The following is a 21,441-nucleotide window of genomic DNA, read 5'->3' on the forward strand; positions in this document are numbered from 1 at the left end:
GTTATTTCTCTTCTCCTGTGAATGTACTCCCCCCTTTTTGAAATTGTAAATCCCTACCCCCTTCTCCTTAGGTCGGAATGGCGTTGCCTATCTTTGAGCCCCATATCTTTGGGATTCCTGTAATAAAAAATTAAATTTGTCTGTCCCGTGAATCTATCTTTTGTTAGTTTGATCATTAGACCAGCCAAAGAATCTAGATGCAAAGAACAAAGTTTCTTTTCCTACACATTCATCCCAGTCACCAAGACAAATATAGCAAGACCACTTCGTATTTTCCAGTGAGAAACCACTTAATATTTTCTAGAATGGCTAAAATAAAGAAAAAAGGACAACACCAAATTTCCTTGAAAATGTTGAAGAACTAAAAATCTCATATATTGCTGTTGGGAGGGTAAATTGTACATTCGCTTTAGAAAACTGTGTGGCTGTTAGTTATGAAAATAAACATTTACCTACTGGAAGGAGAGCAGAATTTGTCATCTCAAAATAGGTCTGTCTGGTGTAAGAATTATTTTAGTTGATTATTTTAAAGAAAGAGCAAAGGAAAAACTCAAACCCAGTAAAAGTTTCCTTTTGAAAGAGACATTTGCATTTTTATAAGGGAAAAGCTCCGTTTGTAAGGGTGTCTCCCTCTGCGTAGTAGAAAGAGGGTGAAGGTGTCAGTCTCCAGAAACTGACCAGTGGAGAAGACATGGATATCAATCTGGATCACGTGTGGAGTTTCAAGAACAATCATAGCTGGTGCCTACCACCCCCCCAACCCCCCCATACCCCCGCCCAATTCTGTCAATTGGTTTGGGTGAAAACAACAGCGTTGTATTAATTAATGGCTCCAGGTGATTCTCAGGCCAGGATTAAACACGAGGGCTTCAGGTGGTTTTACGAGAGTGGAGAGCGGGCTTTGGCTCACGGGGAGGTAACGGGGTCTCTGCTATGTGAGTCTGGGAGCCTCAGGTCCGTGCAGCACACGGTTCCTATGTTGCAACTGAATTTGTGGGTGTCTGTGGGATGGAAGTCCGTGAAGACAGAAGAAAAAGTCAGAGATTGGTCTCCAAGTAGGAGCTCATAGTTTCTGAATAGCTCCTGACACAGAGGATTAGGAAATTGGACCTTTTCTACATCTGCAAATCCAGCCCACTGCCTAGCAGTCTCCAGGAACTCTGTTAGTGACTTTAAAGGCATTTTCTCCTGATGCAGCTGTGATTTCTCCACAAAAACCTTGTGAGAAAGAAATCTAAAGGACCAGAAGAGGTCCTTTAAGAAGGAGAAGAAATGGCCGGTTCTCAGGTAAGCCTTGCTTCCCAGGTCAGAGGCCATGTTATCTTTTCCTCCTGGATTTACGTGCATTTAGAAATTGTAAATACTGATTCCTCTGGTTCTGATGTATCTGCCTCACAAGTGTTTTCACTTACTTTCTAAGTATTTTTAAGCAATCTCCATACCCAGTGTCGGGCTCAAACTCACAACCCCGAGACTAAGAATCACATGCTCCACTGACTGAGCAAGCCAGATGCCCCTTCACCTACATTTTAAAACCTTTTAAAAAGTAATACTCAAGTTTAGGTCTTTAGAACACTTCTATATTTCGGAGGCTTTTCTCCCTTCTCTCCAACCTGGCTTTCAATAGGGTGACAACAATTGTCACTTTGAATTAATGTCCTGGAACTGATAAGGCAAAAACTGTGCTCTAAGATGGCCAACCAAGCCAGCAAGGGGATTCTAACCCGTCTCAAGGTCTTTCCAGGTTCTACTTCCCTACCCCATGTCCCCCGCGCGTGTGCCAGAAGTACCAAGAATGCAGAAGTAGAAGGGTGTAAATTATGCTCCCTGCTTGTGCTTGGGGCTCAGACCTTTGGAGAACTCTGAGCCCACCGGTGTTAAATAAACCTCTGATCCTCCAGAGTCTCCGAGTGCCACGTGGTTCTTCCGTCAGGATCCAGTCCAGGTTCCGTAACAGAACCATTGAAAATACTCCCTTTGTGACAGATCCACAGGAGAAAGCATTGGTTCCATGATTTCTCTTGTGGATGGGGGTCAGATCTGGGATATCAGTCAAGGAGAGCATTTCACATTTAGATTCTATCTGGATGCCTTGCGAGCTCTGTGTAGACAGGATTAATTAAATGCACAAATAAGCAGAATGGTTGGATATGAGGCCCAGAATGACTGCATAAGTTTTGGAAAAGAAACAGACTCTTGCTCCTTAGAATTAAAAAAAAAGATGCTCTATTTAAAATATGCTAATAATAATAAAATATGCTAGGCAGGGATGCATGGGTGGCTCAGTTGGTTAAGCGACTGCCTTCAGCTCAAGTCATGATCCCAGGGTCCTGGGATCGAGTCCCACATCTGGCTCCGTGCTCAGCGGAGTCTGCCTCATCCTCTGCCTGCCGCCAACACGCCCCCCCCCCCCCCGCCCACGCGCTGCTTCCCGTGCTGTGCTGACAAATAAATAAAATCTTTAAAAATAAATAAAATACGCTAGACATTACAGGATGTGGGAGATATACGTGGCTTGCAATTTGCATAAATCTACTGTTTTCTCATAATTAGATTCATCTTCTGATTTACTTTGGGGGGCCACACGAACACAGCAGCGATAATGTGTCCTGTGTGTCTCAGGTGCTGATACCACTTTGCTTACTTACAGTTGATAATTTTGTTTTCTTGGCTTGGTGCTCTCCGCCCTTGCTCTTCTATAATGTTAATATTTTCCCTTTTATCATTCATGCGGGTGTGAGGTGGATTTTCTGAAAGATGCGAGGAAGCCTTCACAGTTAAATTGGAAATTCCTTTCTTATCTGAGTTCCACTGGATAATGAAGGCTTCACTTTTGTGTACTGGAGATACTGACTCCTGGGAACAGTGGTTCTGAGCCTGTAAATTTCCATTTTACTTCCCACGTCACAGACATGCTCTTTTTGTATTTTCAGAAAAAGAAAACAAGGATCACATAATTAACATGTTCAAGTGTCTTAAAATTCTGAAACATAACGTAGCACAAATGAAACAAAAACTGTCAGCGAAATACTAGACTCTGAAACTGGCAATTTTCTTTATATCATTCTGTGCATTTGTCTTTACAGTGTGATTAAAAGACAGAAGCATCATCTTCCACAAGTAGAAACATAAATTTTATGTCATTGAAAATATTCCTTAATTTAAATTGCCATGACAGTTTCCCCACCCAACCTGGGGCTTGAACCCAGGACCCTGAGATCATATAATTACTTTTTAAATGTATGGATATGTGCATAAAATGTAAAAGGGTGACTGATTTTTTTTTTTTTTGAAGATTTTATTTATTTGTTTTTTTGATAGAGACAGCAAGAGAGGGAATACAAGCAGGGGGAGGGGGAGAAGGAGAAGCAGGCCTCCCACCAAGCAGGGAGCCCAATTCGGGGCTTGATCCCAGGACCCTAGGATCATGACCTGAGCCGAAGGCAGATGTTTAATTGACTGAGCTACCCAGGTGCCCCAGGGGAGATGGATTTTATGTGGATCCCTTCTTGTTTCCATCGCTCTTCTCAGGTTTGACACCAGCTGTGAACACTGCTTTAGAATCTTCTCTGTACATTAACCTGTGTGTCATTGGAGATCAACTCTAGGTTGGGTTAATAACCTGACTGGATGTTTGACAAAATATTTGCATAAAAGTAAAAGAATAGGGGCACCTGGGTGGTTCAGTCGTTATGCATCTGCCTTCAGCTCAGGTCATGATCCCAGGGTCCTGGGATAGAGGCCTGGGTTGGGCTTCCTGCTCCTTGGGAGACCTGCTTCTCCCTCTCCCACTCTCCCTGTTTGTGTTCCCTCACTTGCTGTGTGTCCCTCTGTCAAATAAGTAAATAAAATCTTAAAAAAAAAATGCTTTCTTAGATTATTATTATTATTTTGCATTAACTTATGAAAAAGTGTTAGAATGCTATCTAGTACCTAGAAATGCTCAAAAAATATTGTTGCCATTCTTGCTATACTAATGAAACTATAAAACTCGTTCAGTTCCAAGTCCTCCAAAAATTCTTGCCTTTGAGTTCTACCTCTTCCTAACTCAAAACTGTATTGCTTGGCCCATAAGCTACTACTGCCTTGTTAGAAATGCAGACAAGGATCCCACCCCAGAATTCTTGAACAGAATCTGCATTTTAATAAGATCTCCAATGCACTGTTGTGAAATTCTCATTAGAATTTGATAGGTACAATTGTAACCCACCAAAATTTTCCATCTAAGAAATAGACAAAATTTCTGTATGATATAAACACAGTACTCAACAATGTATGATGTAATATGATATAAACATAGTACTCAACAATGTGTATGCCTGTGTCTATGCCTTCATTTTACAATTTATCTTGGAGAAATACACAGTATTTATATCGGTTTTGTGGATCATATGCCATCCTCTTACCTCAGAGCTAGAGAATACATTCAAGCATATTACCGTGCTGAAAATCATCTTACTGCATAAAGCAAGAAACTCCCTTAAGCCAGAACCAGTTCTCCTAATACAACTGAAGGAACCTGAGTTCACTCCTTGCTGAGTCTCAGATAGAAACTACACCAGGTGGGGTTGTCACACAAAGGACATTTTGTATCAGATAAGGAGATCACATGGAATAACTTCCAAAGCCTTGACTCCCCAAGCAAAGGTGAGTGGCTTCCTTTCATTTAGGGTTAGGATGAATGTTTAGAATGGGGAGCCTTGTCACTTTATGTCACAATGGGCATAAGGTCATGCATGTCTTAAGGAAACCAGTCTATACACACTTCGTATGTTACATACATGTGGTCTGTGCTCCTCCTTTGGTGAAGATGGAGTATTATAATGAAGTAAATATAAGTGCCACTTACTCCTTGGTCCATCTGTGCAGGTTGAGCAGGCGGTTAAGCTCTCCGATAAGTCATCCCAAATAGGCTGGGATTTTAATTTGCCCTTTGGGGCAGCTCTGGTAAGAGACATTGGTAGTAACTTTAACCAGTGTTCTGTTTCCTGGCACAACTTCACCAGAGTGTTTTAGGGTTCTGCTCACCCATTCTGTCTTTGCAGAAGACTGAGTGTCCAGGCAGAGTGTAACCTCCACTTGATAACTCAGAAATGGTTTTGGATATAAAAGCTGGTCCATTGTCATTCTGGATTGACCTTGGCAACTGAAACTGAGGAATTTTCTCCTTTACCAAGGCCCTTGTTATTTGTTTGTTCTTTCTATCCTTCAGGGAAAGGCCTCAGTCCATCTAGTGAATATATCTACAAATACCAAAAGGTATTAGATCTTCCAGGGGCCATTGTCATGACAGTAAATTCTGTTCATCAATCTTCCCCTGCCATTGCCTCCTGAATTTGAGTCGCTCTAACTAGAGGGTACCAGAGGTCTGGTATCTACATTACTAGTCTACGTAGACACATTGGTTTGTTATTTTCTCAATAATTTTCTTCACCACTGGGGTGCTCATAATCTTTAATAGCTTTAGGTATAAGGCTTCCTTATCCCAATGGGATGAGCGAGGTGCATTCTTCAGAAGTCTACAGATTGGGCACCTGGGTGGCTCAGGGAGTTAAGCCTCTGCCTTTGGCTCAGGCCATGATCCCAGAGCCCTGGGATCCAGTTCTGTCAGGCTCCCCGCTCAGTGGGAAGTCGCTTCTGTGCCCTTCCCCTGGCTCCTGTGCTTTCTTGCTCGCTCGCTCTCTCTTAAGTAAATAAACAAAATCTTTAAAAAAAAAAAAAAAGGAGTCTACAAGCTATCGCCTTGGTACCCATGTTCTCAGGTTGTTATTAAGCATCCAACCTGGGGTGCCTAGGTGGCTCAGTGGATTAAGCCTCTGCCTTCAGCTCAGGTCATGATCTCAGGGTCCAGGGATCGAGGCCCACATTGGGCTCTCTGCTCAGCAGGGAGCCTGCTTCCCCCTCTCTCTCTGCCTGCCTCTCTGCCTACTTGTGATCTCTCTGCCAAATAAATTTAAAAAAAATCTTCAAAGAAAAAAAAAGCACCCATCCTCTGACTGTTGGGGATCATTGGTAGCCCAATTTTACAGCCTGTAATGTGCTCTCTACTCTACTGAGCAAAATTGAGTGTATTGAAAGTTATATTCTCCAGCAATATTCATTTTCTTTTTTTTCTGATAAACAGATCTCGTGTGTCAAAGCCAGACCTGGTCATCTTTTTGGAGTAAGAAAAGGAGCTCTGGGATATGAAGAGAAAGGAGAACACATCCATCCACCCAGGTAGGTGGGAATGAATGAAGCAGATGATGGAGGTGAGACCTAAAGGCCCAGGAAGAAGCCAGACCTGAAAATGTGATTTGGGGAGCTCGGCTTCTTCAGAAATGATTTTGAGAAGCCTAAGTTCATTTCTCTTCATCTCACAGAGGGTCATCTGTCCAATACTATTATGCTCTTACATCCTCTTAAGAATTCTTTTTTCAACACCAGTGATCTCCATCACATCCTGAGTGCATAACAACAAACATATAAGCAAACAAAGACATCAACTTCTCTCGGACTGTGAAGGCCTCAGTTTATTTGTTCTTCACTGCTTCTGAGTATCTGGGAAAATCTGTGCACATGGAAGAACTCTATATTAAACCATCTTTTAAGTTTTATTTGTTGGAAGTGCAAGAAGAGTGGTGCAGATAATGAGATTTGGTGCAGAAATCCCAGAAACACTGGGGACAGAAGTAGTGTGTTGTCAGCTTTATTATTTCCAAACCTATGGCAGTTTCAAACATGATCCCACAAAACTCAGACTCAGCAATTTCATCATAGCACTAAGAACTTCCCTAAAATGAGAAAATGTAATTCTCTATTTTAGTTCAAAATGCCTTTTTTTGTTATGCACTATCATTTGAAATTTCACTTACATGCTCTGATCCACGATGATAAAATAGTTAATGTATCTATTTACCTCCTAGAATTTTTTTAAAGATTTATTTTCTTTAAGTAATTTCTACACTGAATATGGGTCTCAAACTTACAGCCCGGAGATCAAGAATTGCATGCTCTACTGATGTAGCCAGCCACGCACCCCAGCCTCATAGAATTCTTAAATTAGTGTTACAGAGAAAGTTAGAACATTGCCCACCATATGGTACAGTCTGTTACCTTATATCTGTATAACTTATGTCATTTATAATTGTTTTGTACAAAAATTCCTGGGACTGTCCTGAATGTCCTTATTTTCTGATTGGATCTATGTGTATGCCTTTAGATTCAAAAGTTTGAATATAACATAACTTGAATGCTCACGTTTTATAAGAAGGTAGATAATAGTTGACATGCATATTCATTGAATATTTGGCTCATAGGAGTGCCTGGCTGGCTAAGCTGGTAGAGCATGTGATTCTTGATCTCGAGTCATGGCTTGCCGCTTCCAATCAGCAAACGGGAGAAGAATTCGGCACAAACAAGTCAGCTGAAGAGAAAAGGGAGCAGGGGACAACAGTCAAAAAGACTGCTGCCCCGAACAACTCCACAGTCTCACTTTTATTAGATAGAAATAGTAGTAGAAATAGTAACCAACAGAAGAGTCGATGAAGGGCAAACATTAGTCACATGTCTTATGGACAAACAAGAAGGAGGGTAAAGTTTATAGTTAAACAAGCACATTCAAAGGACTCATCTAACTAACATCAGGCGCTTTTGGGAGGAGAAAGGAGAGACAACGGAAAAGGGAAGCAGGCGGCGTTCCCAGCTGCTCAGCTTCTGTGAAGCGTGGGGCATTCCGCCTTGAGGCCCTGAGGTAGCCCTGAGCTAGCCTGGCATCCCCAGCTGCTCAGATTCAAGGTCGTATCGTCCTTTCCCCCAAAGACCTGTTACCAGTATGTGTTTTTCTTAAGGCTGTATCTAAATGTGCTTGGTAACTAGTAAAATCATCCAGAGGTTATAGTTTAATACATTGTTCTGAGGGGCAGTTGCAATGGCTCATCAGTTCGAGCCCCAGGTTGGATATAGAGATTACTTAAAAATTAAAAAAAGATTTGGTTCATAAATTTAAATTTACATTAGTCAAAATGTTACTAGGTTTTTGACCCACTTCCCTTAACATGTATCTGTATCATGGTATAACTTAATCCCAAATATTTATTTTATATATTAGTGATGGTCACTGTATTATACAACTTTCATTTGTTCCTGTATTTAGAAATAAAGGATCTATTTTCTTCTACAAGTTGGCTTATAGCTTTTACATTTAGTGTAAAAGTAGGAATAACATATTAACAATGTAATAAGTGTCTCTTGTGCCTCTTTTTTTTATCTTAAAGATTTTTATTTATTTACTTGACAGAGATCACAAGCAGGCCAAGAGGCAGGCAGAGAGAGCGGGAAGCAGGCTCCCCACCTAGTGGAGAGCCCGGTGTGGGACTCAATCTCAGGACCCTGAGATCATGACCTGAGCTGAAGGCAGAGACTCAACCCACTGAGCCACCCAGGCGCCCCTCTCTTGTGTCTTTTAAATTCTCATTCATTAAGTTTTTCATGTGAGCTTTTCGTGATTGATTATAATACATTTATAATAATATAATATAATTATATATTATATAATATATATAATATAATAATAAATTATAATAATATAATACATAATACATTTCCTGTGAAGTTCCTTCCATTATAGTACATACCCGTGATTCAATTCAATGTGTACTCTTCATGAGTTCACAGTTATGGTTCACAGTTCATAGTCCTGTAACTATTTATAGTTACAGTAGAAAATATTTTTAGTAATACATCTATGTTGTAGTCAGAATTTGGGTTGTTAAATTTTCTTTTGTGTTCCAGTGCTACCACCATGTGTTTTTTGTTTTTGGTAGGATCCCCAATATTGGTTAATTTAGGTTCTTACCTGTATATTATGATTTTGGATCATAATTTTCAACTCTAACTTTAAAGATAATGTAAGGTTTAATTCAAATGTGTATCCTCTATATGTATATTATAAACAAAATGATGTCTGCCTTTGTCTATAAAAATATTACATCTGGTGTATTCATGACTTCTTGTTTATTTCTATTCTTGATTAATGGTCAGTGGTTGCTTGATTCTGTCTAGATGAATAGTATTGAAAATGAAGATTATTATATCATCTATTCTTTTTTAGACATTTAAACAAATTTAATTGTGGTTAAAAATAACACATGACATAAAATTTACCATCAGACCGTTGTTAGATGGGCAGTCTAGTCTTGTTATGTGTATTCACATTACTGTGTGAACTATCTCTGAAATTTTTTCTTTTTGTGAAAGTGAAACTTAAGACATCTTAAATAACCACCATTTTCTCCCTCTACTGTAAGTCCCTGGCACATATCACTATAATTTCCTTTGAGTTTGACTGTCTTAGATTACTCACAAAAGTGAAATCCTATTGCATCTGTCTTTGTGACTCCTTTATTTCATTTAACATACTGTCCCCAGGGTGCCTGGGTGGCTCAGTGGGTGAAGCCTCTGCCTTAGGTTCAGGTCATGATCCCAGGATTCTGGGATGGGGGGGGGGGGGTCTCTGCCCAGCGGGGAGCCTGCTTCCCGAACCACCCCCTGCCTGCCTCTCTGTATACTTGTGATTTCTCTCTCTCTGTCAAATAAATAAAATCTTAAAAAAAAAAAAAAATACTGTCCCAAAAGCTTATCTAAGTACTATCACATCACAAAATCTGTCCCTTTTGGAAAAGTGTTCCATTATACATTCATTCATCTGTGCATGAGCATTTGTGTGGGCTCTACCTATTATTGGTTTTTGTGAATACAGCTGCAGTGGACATGGATGTACAAAGATCAATTGCAGATCTTTCTTTGAATTCTTTGGTATATAAACCTGGAAGGGGGATAGTTGGATCATAGGGTAGTTTTATTTGTAATGTGTTGAGAAAACTGCTTAGTGTTTTTCATAGCAGTTCCACCATTTTATATTTCCTCCAGCTATTGTTATGGTACCACCAGGAGAGGGGGGAAATTAATGCACAAAAGTCCTGAACTCCCTGACAGCTTGCAAGCGAAGATTTTTAAGGGGAGAATTGGGGGCAAGGGTTATCCTGATGAGATAGAGCAGAGAATGGATCAGGCCCTCTCAATACTGACAGTTAAGTTCTTTGGCTGCCTCCATAAGGGCAGGGTGTGTGGCTTGGTGGGAAGCCAAAGCTCTATGCCTCCTAAGCAGGTTATGTTGAAGGAATTTAGAGGAAGTATGCTAACTATGAACACTAAGAAGGTTGGACCAAACCAGGTTGTGCCAAGATGGACCACAGTGCTGAAATTTCTCAGATTCTTTCCCTCATTCTGATACCCAAAATCATGTCCAGGGGTGGAGATTTAATATGTTAATTAGACAGGCAGTAAGTGAAAAAGTATGATCTTTAAGCATGCAGGTCCTAATACATTTCTGCTGCTATATGCTTAGCACTCTTTTTCCACCTAAGTTTCTTTTAAAAAATCCTCCCTGACCTCTCCTCAGGGAGTCAGCCTGAGGACACTGTTTTGTCTGTGCTGGCGCATAAGCTCCAGCAAAGCCTTGCCTGAAACTCCTGTTTGGCCTCTTGTCAAATTCTGTTGTTCGGAGAGACCAAGGGCACCATTTGGCTCATTATCACCGAGAAGGTGGATGCTGTTTCTTGGAGACCCATGAGGCCATGTTAGCTGATGCTCCTTGCTAAGTTCTGGTGCCACTTCACCTGGTACCCTAGAGGGTATATTCTATCTCAAAAAACCTTGAATCAGAAAAATAATCTTTCTTCTTTGTCTTAGAGGTTTTAGTAGGTGCATCTGGTACTTAAATCCGGACGATAGAGCTGATTAACTGCTTGTTATCTAGTGGCTTCCATTCCCATCTCTTGAGCCTAGGCTCTATGTTCCTAGCTGTGCCAGGGGACATCCTCTCATCTGAACTGACAAGATCAGTGCTGGATTCATTAGACATATTTTATGTTGATACTTTCAAGGAGCAAGAATTTCTGTCGCCTTCAAGGTCCTTCTAGCTGGACTAAGAACAAAACTGACATGAGACAGATGAAGAGGAGAAAAATCAAATTTAATATCATAAGTGAAAGGAACCCTACAGACACGGAAATCCCAAAGTCAGTCAGGCAAAAGTATTTATGGCATCCTGGACTAAGAATGGTCTGGTACTTTGAAGAAAGGAATGTTCTGGCAAAGCAATAAGAAGAACAGATGTTTGGTGATTAGATATTTGGCCTGGCACACAGATGGGTGACCCAGATAAAATTCATCTCTGATAACAACCCTTATTCTGGGAAAGACCCCCAATGTAGATCCTTCTGCATAGTTAAAGGAGGAGCAAAATTTCTCTTACAGGATGTCAGTCGCCTTTAACCCAAAAAACACTTCATCCCAAAAACACTTCATGGGACAGCCTGCCCTTGGCCCCTAGGGAACGTTGCTTTAAGGTAGTCTCTGTATATAGACCTGTATGTTGTGTCACATAAACTCTAGGTCAGATGACCTTGGTTAAAACCTAGTTTTTTCCATTTACTGGATGTTTGACAAAAGACACTCATAAAAGAGGAAGAATAATATGTTTGATCTCATAAATTATTTTTGAGTGTGTGTGTTTTTCACATTATGAAAAACTGTTGTAATGCTATCTAGTGACTAGTAAATGTTTGAAATTATTGTCATTTGTCATTCTTAGTGTTCTAGCAGAAACTGTAATGGCCATAAAAATTAATCCATTCAGTTGTTCCATTCAATCTTATCAAATAACAGTATTTTGGGAAGTCATTTTCTAGAATTCTGTAATATCCTCTCTTTTTTACTGAGGACAATACCACACTCCAAATTACAGAATCTCCAGCAAAACTCCTATTCCTTTTTTTTTTTTTTTAAACAGGTCTTGCTATATCTAAGCCAGACCTACGTACCTTTTCGGAGCAGAAGAGAAAGTCCTGGGATGTGAAGTAGAGGAAGACAGTAGTTGTACAACCAGGTAGGTGGAAATGAATGAAGCAGATGACACAGGTGAGGTCCTAAGGTCAAGGAGGAAGCCAGAACTTAAAATGTGGTTTGGAAAACTCTGGTTGAATGGAAATAATTTCTCAGAATCTTCAGCTCATTTCCCTTGCTATTGCAGAGGGACAATACTGTCTAACACTCGCCATGCTCCTACACCTCTAAGATTCTGCTTCTGCCCCTCTGGTCTTCCATCATATTCACAGGGAGGGCCAAAGACTCTTCCATAGCCATGAGGACCTATGTGATCTGGATGCTTTTCTATGACTTTTGGGTGCCTAGGGAAATCTGTACATCTTTCTGAGGAGCTCTGTGGTAAGGCATTTTTTAAGTTCTATTTTTGCATCACAACAGATATCAGTAGTTACCGTATTTCTTAAAAACTATGATTTTCTAGTTTTGTCTTATTTATATAAATTTCCTGTGACTGTGTCCTCTATGTTTTCAGTTTTTGGTTAGTTTCCTCTGAAATTCAGCTGCAATTTGAGATTCTAAATTTCTGATAGAGCATCCTTCAATGTACATGTGTTTTATAAAAAGTAAGTTAGATGATTAGTAAAAATCCCCATATTTATTAAAATGTTTTATTCAGGGGCGCCTGGGTAGCTCAGTGGGTTAAAGCCTCTGCCTTCGGCTCAGGTCATGATCTCAGGGTTCTGGGATCGAGCCCCGCATCGGGCTTTCTGCTCAGCAGAGAGTCTGCTTCCTCCTCTGCTGCCTGCCTCTCTGCCTGCTTGTGATCTCTGTCAAATAAATAAATAAAATCTTAAAAAAAATTTTTAAATGTTTTATTCATAAATATAAATGTAATCATCAGTATTTTCGTCCACTTTCCTCAAGATGTGTCTGAAATGTATAATTAATACCTAAATGTTTATTTAGATACTTGTGACAAGCAGCATATTTTACAACTCATGGTGTTTTGTTTTCTTTTGTTGCTTCTAAAGGATGAATTGCAGCCTTTGCAGTCTGTGTAAAACTGGGAATATTCTGTTAGTAACAAATTCCTCATAAAATTTTATTCATAAAATTTTTATTTGGGCATTTTTTTTATTATAATGAATTTTCTGAACAATTTTACTGCCATATAACACATACTGGTGCTTCAAATACTTGATTTACATGGATGCACAATCCCAGTTTAAAATTGTAGCTATAAAGAAACATCATTTATTTTTCCATTTTAAATTCTTCTGGCTTTTCTTTTTTTCTTTCTTTTTTTTTTTTTTTTTTTTTTTTTTTTTTTTTTTTTTTGCTTTTCTTTTTTTTAATTAACATATAATGTATTATTTGCTTCAGGGGTACAGGTCTGTGAATTATCAGTCTTAACACATTTCATAGCACTCACCATAGCACATACCCTCCCCAGTGTCCATCACCCAGCCTCCCCTACCTCCTGCCCCCCGGTCTTCCAGCAACCCTCAGTTTGTTTCCTGAGATTAAGAGTCTCTTATGGTTTGTCTCCCTCCCTGGTCCCATCTTGTTTCATTTTCTCCCTCCTTATCCCTCATGATCCCCTGCCCTGCCTCTCATATTCCTCATATCAGAGGGTTCATATGATAATTGTTTTTCTCTAATTAACTTATTTTGCTTAGCTTAATTACCCCCTAGTTCTATCCACGTTGTTACAAATGGCAAGATTTTGTGGGTTTTGATGGCTGTATAATATTCCATTGTATATATGAACCACATCTTTATCCATTCATCTGTTGATGGACATCTAGGTTCTTTCCATAGTTTGGTTGTTGTGGACATTGTTGCTATAAACATTTGGGTGCACATGCCCCTTTGGATCACTACATTTGTATTTTTAGGGTAAATACCCAGTAGTGCGATTGCTGGGTCATAGGGTAGCTCTATCTTCAACTTTTTGAGGAACCTCCATACTGTTTTCCAGAGTGGCTGCACCAGCTTGCACTCCCACCAACAGTGTAGGAGGGTTCCCCTTTTCTCTGCATCCTCGCCAACCTCTGTCATTTCCTGACTTGTTAATTTTAGCCATTCTGACTGGTGTGAGGTGGTATCTCACTGTGGTTTTCATTTGTATTTCTCTGATGCTGAGTGATGTTGAGCACTTTTTCATGTGCCTGTTGGCCATTTGGATGTCTTCTTTGCAGAAATGTCTGTTCATGTCTTCTGCCCATTTCTTGATTGGATTATTTGTTCTTTGGGTGTTGAGTTTGACAAGTTCTTTATAGATTTTGGATACTAGGCCTTTATCTGATACGTCATTTGCGACTGTCTTCTCCCATTCAGTCAGTTGTCTTTTGGTTTTGTTAACTGTTTCCTTTGCTGTGAAAAGCTTTTGATCTTGATGAAGTCCCAATAGTTCATTTTTGCCCTTGCTTTGCTTGCTTTTCGTGATGTGGAAACATCATTATAAGGGTGTACGTTTTATTCAGGACTTGGGGGGTTAATTTTTTTCCTATGCTTGTTTTGCAATTCCATAACAATGCTTCCCTTTGTATGATAGTTACCATAATACTAATTTACTGTGTTTTTGGTTTCTTTTCTATGTTTTATGTTTTTGGATAACAATTTTCAATTCAGTACATTTGAAGACACTGTCAGGTTTCATTCAAATAGGAATCAGTTAAGTATCAATTACCAATAAAATTATGTGTGCATTTGTTTCTATAAATATTACCCATACCTTCTTTGTTCATGACTTAGGTACCCAGATGGGAGTTTCTGCAGGTTCTTCATGCTGTGGTAAAGAACACTGAGCAAGTGTGGAGATGCAAACAGATAGAAACTGATTGTTTCCATGGCATCCGGTCATTAGAAAAAACATGAAGAGTCATGATCCCTACATCCGGGAACCTTTAATCTAGAGCAAATGGATACATTTGAATTCAGGATTGTAGGGTCAGTGCAAGGAAGAGGCAGTATGCAGGGGACTTTGCTTCAGTTGGGACAGTTCCCTTTCTGTGTTGTGTGAGTTTCCGCTTCACCCCTGATGGATCGGATCATCCATGAACCAAAGCATTTTTTTAGCAGTAGTAGTAGCATTTATTTTACATTTTTGTTAAGAATAAAAGTTTCTGGGATGTCTGGGTGGCTCAGTTTGTTGGGCATCTGACTCTTGGTTTCAGCTCAGGTCATGATCTCAGAGTCATGGGATTGAGCCCTGTGTTGGGCCCTATGTTCAGTGTGGACTCTGCTGGAGGTTCTCTCTCCCTCTCCCTTTACCTTTCCCCCTCCCCTCACTTGTGCACACTCATTCTCTCTCTCTCTTTCTCTCAAATAAGTAAAGCTTAAAAAAAAAAAAAAAGAAAGAAAAGGTTTCTAACATAATTGTCCCAGAAATTCTAAATGTTAGTGTTAAGTTGGTTTTTATTTTAGTTTATGAAGTAGACAGGAAAGTGACTAAACAGATTAAAATAATGTGAACTCTGGGAGTTAAATTTCTATTGGGCAGGCTTAGGAATAACAGAGCTGGAGTTATCCTAGAGGCCAGGAGATCAGAGCCTATAACGAGTTCTCCCATACCCCAGACCAGATGAAATCCCCTTCTGAGCCTGTATTGAGGTATGGTGGGGCTCTGGGATCTCCTCCCTTAGCAGAACAGATTAGAGGAGATCAGATTCTGAGTGGCTGCTGCTTTGACCTCTCCAGGGCTGGTGTTCGCAACTCCTGAAACCCAGAATCAGATGAATGCGGAAAAAGGATGACATGTTTTATATATATTATTATATATATTAGCTCCCTAATTTTTCTTTTTGCCATTAAATCTTGTGTTTCAGGAGCATTTTACCCATAATCCTGTTTTCCATTCCTGCAGATTGAGCTGTTGCTCAGGTTATAAAGTATAAATAATATATGTGTACATTATGACATGATAATAACCTAGCTAATTAATATGTCTATCACTTGATATGGTTAAGATTTTTAATTTTTAATTAATTTTTGTTGGGAACATCTAAGATACACTCTCTTAACAAATTTCAAATATAATAGACATAACTGTGTTCTCCATGCTGTAGTTTAGATCTCCAGAATGTATTCATCCTGAAGAGCTGAATCTTTGTACTGTTTGACCAATATGTTTCACTTCCCCCACAGACAGCTCATGGCACTCACAGTTGTACTCTGCTTTTGTGATGAGTTCTTTACTAGATTCCAGATATAATGAGATAATACAATAATTGTCTTTGAGTGTTGGCTTATTCCACATAGCATAACTTCCAGGCTCACCAACGTTGTCCCAAATGGAAGGATGTCCTTTTTCTTTTTAAGGCTGAATTTTATATATACATATAATCTCACATTTTCTTTAGCCATTTCTTCTAGAAAGCAGGGAAACAAGGAGATGCCACATTGCATTTTCTAGAATGGCTAAATTTGAAAAAAAAAAAATTGGTAACACCAAATTTTGGGGCGAATGTAGGAATTAAAATGATCATAGTGTTGATGGAAGTGTCCAAAGTACATCCAGTTAGGAAAACTGCTCTTATTTATGAACTCAAACATCTTTCTATCCTATTAAAAAATGTAATCACAGGGCATCTGGGTGGCTCAGTCAGTTGGGCTTCTGTGTTCAGCTCAGGTCATAATCTCTAGGTCTTGGGATGGGGCCCAGCATCAGGCTCCCTGCTCAGCCCCTAGTCTGCTTCTCCCTTGCCCCTCCCCTGCCTCGTGCACTCTCTCTCTGTCTGACTTAAATAAATAAAATCTTAAAAAAAAAAAAAATGCAGAGGCACCTGTGTGGATCAGTTAGTTGAGCATCTGCCTTTGGCTCAGGTCATAATCCCAGAGTCCTGAGATCCAGCCCCAAGTCAGGCTCCTTGCTCAGCAGGGAGCCTGCTTCTCCCTCTCCCCCTGCTTACTGCTCCCCGTGCTTGTGCTCCCTCCCTCCCTCCCCTCCCCCCTGTCAAATAAATGTCTTTTAAAAAAAATGTTTTAAAATGTAATCACAACAATGAAAACTCTGAACTTCTAATCTTCCCTTTCTTTTTATATTCTTCTATTTATGTTTATTTAGTTCTTACTGTATGTAAGCTTTTTTTTTTTTTAAATCAGTAGGGAAAGTGAGGACAAGGCAGATAGGTGGGGCTTAGTATCTACATCCTTATGGTTATTACAGGACACTTAATGCCCAGCTCGAAGGGTATTATGGGGATGAAATCCTATGTGTGAAGTTCCCAACACCGTGCACCATAACCTCCTTGGAAACACAAGTAAGTGCTCAATAAACATTGCAGTGATCAATGTATACATGTTCTCTTCCAAAAAGAGACTTACTCAGACATTAGTGCATTCACTAGCCTTCTTTCTTAATCTTTAAAGTGCTCTGAAAGCATGTGGTCCCTCAGGATGGTGATTATAGTCTTTTCTGGGAACTCACCAGGAAATGTTTGTGTTGACATAAAATAGTGGGGGGGGGGTCCTCAGGTGTGCTGTCCCTGCATTCTCCAGTGTAGCCACGAAACGTGGGTCCCCAGGAGCAGCATCAGCACTAACAAGGAACTTGTGAAAGATGCCAATTCCCGGACCCCATTCCAAACCTGCGGAATCACCATTTCCTCTGGGGAACCTGGAATACCAAGTGATTTCTATGCACATTAAAATTTGAAAGCACACCATTGCTTATCAGCCTGGATTTACAGTAAAGATCCCATGGTGAGTTTTTTTTTTTTTTTAAGATTTTATTTATTTGACAGTGAGAGATCACAAGTAGGCAGAGAGGCAAGCAGAGAGAGAGAGAGAGAGGAGGAAGCAGGCTCCCGGCCGAGCAGAGAGCCCAATGTGGGACTCAGTCCCAGGACCCTGAGATCGTGACCTGAGCTGAAGGCAGAGGCTTAACCCACTGAGCCACCCAGGTGCCCCCCCATGGTGAGTTTTAAGAACCACCATCACCTGGGCCCTCTGCCAGAGTCTGTCAGGGTGAAAACATCAGTGTTGCTTTAACGATGTGCTCCAGGTGATTCTCAGTAGGCCAGGGGGAAGCGCAAGGATTCACAGATATATTTGTAAGAGCTGCTTTCAGTTGAAGAGAAGGTATCAGAGTGTTCTGCCTTCCCTGTTCTGCAAGGGGCAGGTCAGGGCAGCTCACGTTCCCCGTGCTGTGGCGGGATCTGTGGTTGTCTGTGGGAGGGGAGGACATCTGAAACCAGAAAGGAGAAACTCACACGCAAGTGTCCAGGTAAGCTTTTTTTCTGAATCTTTCCTGTGCCAAAGCAAAGGAGAGGGTAGCCTTTTGTGCATTTCAAGATCCTTCTGCCTCTGAGTTGATGTTAGCAAGTGAAGAGACCATGCTGAGATCTTTAAAGGCAAACAGGTGTGATTTCTCTATATAATCTTACCGGGGAAAGAAACCTAGAAAAGAAGAGAGTGGAAGAAATGGTTGCTTTTCAGGTAAATCTTGTCTTGACTTAGCTTAGGGACTGTGTCCTCATTTCTTACAGAAATGTCATGTAGTTAGAAGTTGTAAAAATTGACTTTTCTACCTCTGGGGTTCTTGCCTAGGAAATTTGTTTTTTTAGAATAGTAAGCTCTTTAAAAGATAGCCTTTTTTTATTTATTATTAAAGATTTTATTTATATATTTGACAGAGAGCACAAGCAGGGGGAGCAGCAGAGGGTGAGGGAGACGCAGGCTCCCCACTGAGCAGGGAGCCTGACATGGGGCTCAATCCCAGGACCCTGGGGTTATGACCTGAGCCGAAGGCAGACGCCTAATGAGTGAGCCACCCAGGTGCCCCTAGATGCTCTTTTTTTATATCCTGGGGCCATCTCTCTGTTCTCTTGAACCAGGTTTTCTATACAGCCTGAGGAATTTCCTACGGTAAATTCATGACCTGTAACTACTGAAAATATTCCATGACAGATCAACATGGGGATGTGTTGATATCCAAGATTCTCACTGGGTTGGGTTTGGGGATCCCCAGAGAAGGAGGAGAATATATAATATTGAGGTTCTGTCTGGGTGTGGCATGAGTCTATGGAAACTAGATTGAGGAAATGATCAACAAGGTGGCTGTTGGGTCCCCAGAATAACTCAATAATTTGAAAAAGAAAGCCTTACTGTCTAGATTGCTTCAAAGAAAGACTTACTATTTTAAAATACATTGAAGACTACAGGATATGGGAGCTGTCACTTGAATGTGCATAAAACTGCTATTTTCTCATGATTAAAATCCTGCTCTAAATTAATTTTTTTATTTTGCAAACAAAGTATTTTTTATTTTGTATCACAGCAGCGATGAGTCCTTGTCAGTGTATCAGTGTATTTGTCTCATTACAGCTGTTAATTTTGCTAACTTGGTTCAGGATCCCTCTGCCAGATTCCCCCTCTATAAAGTTAGTATTGTTCCCATTATCCTTAATAAGTATCTGGAAGGGATTTACTGAAAGATGTGCATAAACCATCATATTTAATGTGGAAACTCCCATCTTCTAGTTTCTCTCTCCTGTAGTTTGTTTTGGAAAATGAAGTCCCTCTGATTTGTGGAGATCCTGGCTTTTGTAAGCAGAGGTTCTAAATTCGTCCTTGGTAACTGTGAGCTTCCATTTTATTCCCTGAAATGTCACACATACTTTCTTATTATTTTGTTTTTATTTTCAGCAAAAGGAAACAAGCATTGTGTAATTTCCCTATGTTCAAGTATCTTAAATTCTATAGCGTATCTTAGCACAAATGATAAATAAAATCATTCCAAGGAAATAACTAGGGATTTTTTGGTGTAAAGAAAGAAATGTTAATCACAGACGTGTACCCCTGAAACAAATACTACATTATATGTTAATAAAAATATTAGATAAACAATAAAATAATAAAATGTTGGGAAAAAATGAAATGTTAAGATGAAACACCATGAATCTTCCACTTTTCTAAAGTTATCTCTAACCATTACTCTAGATTAGTGATAATTCACTAAATGGCCTAGAATATTGTTGCTCACATCCTAAAATTAGATATCTGTTCCTAATTTTGATTAAGTAGTTCTTGAAAGTGGAGTTAAGGAAGTGAAAATTGAAAATGCCTCCTAAGTATCCTAAAGAGACCATCAGGAAATCCCCTGAAATACCCTGGGAATTGGATACTATATGTTCATTTTTCCCAGGAAGATTTGGATACTGGATTTGCCTTCCTGGGAATAGAGAGTCTGTCTCTTCTTTTTCATTATCAGTAATTATAAAAATAATATTGTATTTGATGGCAGAAATACAGATTGTTAGACTGGGAGACAAAGGGTGGATTAGAGGTTTTGAGGAAATTTGATAGGTCATTCATTTGTATGTATATATTTTTGTCAGTTTTCAGTGTGTGGACTTTCATTGGACACACCCATCATGGAAGACAGGATGATACCAAATACCTTGGGAGCTTTGTCTTCACAAGAAAGTTGAAGCCGACTCACCAAATTGTAAGTCCTTTGTTCACATTTATCTCAGTATGAGCCTCAGATACATGTGAATGCGAACTCAGAACCCCCAGGAGGTGGACTTGCCAGGAACTCTTATTTCTCTGAGCTGTTCTGAGAAGGGAAGATCAGGGACTGCCAGTGGCCCTGTGGAGGGCAATTTTGTGGTCTGTCATTTTCAACGGAATCTGAACTGACAATTCTTTGGTAGGCTCTGCAAGCCCTATTTTCACACAGGGATGGACGCAAATTCTGGGCCGCTGAGCTCTGTGCCCACAATGTTAGGCCTGAAGTATGAAACGAATCCAGGATCATCAGAAGGTCCACTGGGAGATGAAATTGATGGGTGCGTTATGCGTTTATATTGCACAAGTTGACCCTAGGTGGCCAGCCCCCGATCCCCATCTGCTTTGAGGTCCCCTGCATTGTGGGAGGTGTGGAATTCTTGTCCTTGATGGATTTACCCCTGTCCTCTGTCTGTACATGTGGGATGTTTTGGCACTAGGAAGGCAGAAATGGGAGAGGGCATCAAAAACTCTGGCTATTGGGGCGCCTGGGTGGCTCAGTGGGTTAAAGCCTCTGCCTTCGGCTCAGGTCATGATCCCAGTGTCCTGGGATCGAGCCCCACATCGGGCTCTCTGCTCTGTGGGGAGCCTGCTTTGCTTCCTCCTCTCTCTCTCTGCCTGCCTCTCTCTGCCTACTTGTGATCTCTGTCTGTCAAATGAATAAATAAAATCTTAAAAAACAAAAACAAAAACAAACAAAAAAAACCTCTGGCTATGATAACAGCGTTGGTCAAAGGGAGGTCTGGTTCATCCACAGACTCTGGTCCTAGCTTGCCCGAACTGAGAATCAGGTGTGTGGGCCTGGTTAAGATGGGATTCAAGGCTGGTGCTCTGGACACCGGAGCTCGTGAAGGGAGGAACACACGACCGCAGGCTCTGGTTTTGAAAACAGCAGTATCATCTATGCGCTGGAAGTCCTCTGTGCTCATGTGCAGCTCTTGGTGAGCAGGCGCTGTGGCGAGTCATTAGGAAGAGTGAAGTCTGAGCAAGTAAGGGCAGAGTTATGTTGGTGGGTTGTGCGCATGTGCAAAAGTGGGTGGGGTGGGTCCCGGGAAGATA

General features: G+C 40.4%; 1 long non-coding RNA gene across 2 annotated transcripts in view; it reads left to right on the forward strand.

Moving 5' to 3' along the window:
- The window catches only part of LOC116856159, a 57,141-nt gene that overhangs the window by 7,038 nt on the left and 28,662 nt on the right, over positions 1–21,441 (forward strand). Inside the window, exons 2-4 of one of the 2 annotated variants that reach the window (XR_004380482.1) lie at positions 6,125–6,219; positions 11,834–11,929; positions 12,159–12,234. This is a non-coding gene — a long non-coding RNA (uncharacterized LOC116856159). Of the gene's footprint in view, positions 1–6,124; positions 6,220–11,833; positions 11,930–12,158; positions 12,235–21,441 lie in introns of those variants that run through there. The other variant, XR_004380481.1, reaches the window with a different exon arrangement.

The sequence above is a fragment of the Lontra canadensis genome, unplaced genomic scaffold (assembly GCF_010015895.1).
Source record: "Lontra canadensis isolate GAN:19392208 unplaced genomic scaffold, GSC_riverotter_1.0 scaffold107, whole genome shotgun sequence".
Classification (NCBI taxonomy): domain Eukaryota; kingdom Metazoa; phylum Chordata; class Mammalia; order Carnivora; family Mustelidae; genus Lontra; species Lontra canadensis.